This window comes from Odontomachus brunneus, unplaced genomic scaffold (assembly GCF_010583005.1).
Source record: "Odontomachus brunneus isolate Ranch 3 - 2012 unplaced genomic scaffold, Obru_v1 Obru_scaffold_043, whole genome shotgun sequence".
NCBI lineage: Eukaryota > Metazoa > Arthropoda > Insecta > Hymenoptera > Formicidae > Odontomachus > Odontomachus brunneus.
Genome location: NW_022639493.1, coordinates 1174143 through 1176419, shown reverse-complemented (window position 1 = coordinate 1176419; position 2277 = coordinate 1174143).

Genomic DNA, 2277 nt, shown 5'->3' with positions numbered 1-2277 from the left:
TCTCTCTCTCTCTCTCTCTCTCTCTCTCTCTCTCTCTCTCTCTCTCTCTCTCTATTTCGCACATGTGCACGTACAGTTCTTTATTTTAGGTCAAATTTTAAATTATTTTAATAAATATGAAGGTCGTATATTGAAATTATTATGAGCTAATCAATATACAGTTATATTTAACAAACACGTGATTTAAGTAAGAGAGACATATTAAATTAAAAGATACATTCGTTGGAAAAGAAACACATAATTTCTGCATCGCCTATTAGGATTTGGCGATTTCAATGCTTGATCAAGCATTTATTCTTAAAAAATTTACGACACATTTTTCAGGTGTAAAAAAACAGTAACTGGGCAAATGTCTAGGAAAACTGCATACATTTCTACTAAGAAACAATTAATGTGAAATTAGTCATTTAAACTGTAATTCCTTGTTCTCTTTTAAAATTAGAAATACATTTATCGTCGTTATATCAGAGTAAATGATAAGCTGTAGTACAGTACATTAATTATGTACAGTGATCCTTTTCATTATAGTATAATTGGTTTGAAATTATTCATTTAAACTGTAATTCCTGGAAGCCTTTTGAAATTAGAGGTACATTTATCGTTATTATATCAGAGTAAATAATAAATTTATGCTTTTACAGTTAATCGATATCATAACGAAGCCAGCGAGATCCAGCGGAACGAGTCTAGCACTGATAAATTCATCGTACACGTAATCGCTGTCAAGAACTACTGGGTGAACTCGAGAATTACGTAAAAATCGCGGCTCGAAGGAGAACGACAGACGTTTGGAACAGCACGGAGAGGGCACGAATTGCGGGCATTCGCTACGCTCTCTCAAGCCGCGATTTGTCCGCCCAATTTCACGGCCCTTTCGGGAAAAATGGGAAAATCTCCTCTCTCTCGGCCGCGGCGACGAGTGTGGGAAATAGACCGCGTTATTCTCCCGCGGTTGACTTTGCGACACGCCCATAGCGGACGCGCGGATTAAAACGTTCCTTCCAGTCTTACGTTCGGCGGTAACGAACGCTTTAACGCTGCCGAATAATCACGGGGGATTGTGGTTTAATCTGGTTACGCTTTGAGCCGATGGGTGGAACGAGACGCTTACAAGATAAGTAACAACGCGATCAAGTAACATATTTTAAACGGTTCACCGGATTGTGTGCTTTTATCTTGATGTGAGGAAAAATGTATATTATAGCTTTATAATGTTTCTTGCGATATTGTCATTAAAAGATAAAGGAACCACACTTTACATTAGATCCTTCAAACGTACAGTACTGAGAAGAAAAAAGTTTAATAATTTGTAACTATAAGTGTACAATATATGTACTGTTCAGTTATTTGTAACTATAAGCACATAGTGAAAGATTTACAGTCAAGAAAACCATCTTTACAGCAAGTGTTACTGTTACTAAGTGTTAGTAATATTTTTCTTATTGCATTATATGCATGTTAGTGAAATTATATGCTACTGCATTTCTTTTTAAGTCAACAAATAATGGTTAGCGCCGAAAACTACAATTTTAATAACATTAACTATTCTCCCCTCTTAGTATAGTGTGATCCGTCAGGTGCGTGAAAGTGAAAGTGTATTATAATTAGAAACTTTGGGAACAGCAAGAGAGAATAACCGAAAGCCCGAAAACGACCGTTCTAAAATCCGTTGCGTTTATTCGCGTTCTCTCCCCTACCTTACTGGACTAATCGACCCCCTCGTGATAACGCCGCCGCCGCCGCAATCTCTCTCGTCGCCTTCCGGAGCGCGTCCGCGGTACGATTATTAGTTTTCCGCGTCTGCCGGAAGCCTGCCGCTCGTTCTCATCGACCGCAGAGGACGTTGGTAACGTTGTCGTCCACCGCCCGTCGTACGTTACCACGCTCTATAGGGGAGAATCGCTCTTTCCGCGTCCTCCGGGTAGGCGTGGCGGCGTCGGGAGAGATGATTTATCCCTCGCGCGAGGCGCAGTAACTGCCGAGATCGCCGGCTAAACGACCACGCCGGTCCTTTTCCTGTATTAACCGTAATGCACTCTGCCTTGCTATTGTGTACACTGTATACGACCCCGTACTCTCTTCCCCTCACCCCGTCACGACGTTGCCGATCCGTTCTCTCCTTTTACCCCCCTTCCGCCCCTCTGAGCCTTCTTCGATCCCCCTTCGGTCACCCCGTCGACCTCTCGTTTCCTTCCATCGTCCTCTCCTCGTCGTTTCCTTCCGCTTCTTGTTAGCGCTTAATATATCAGTAATATTAATTTAATTTTATAATGTGCA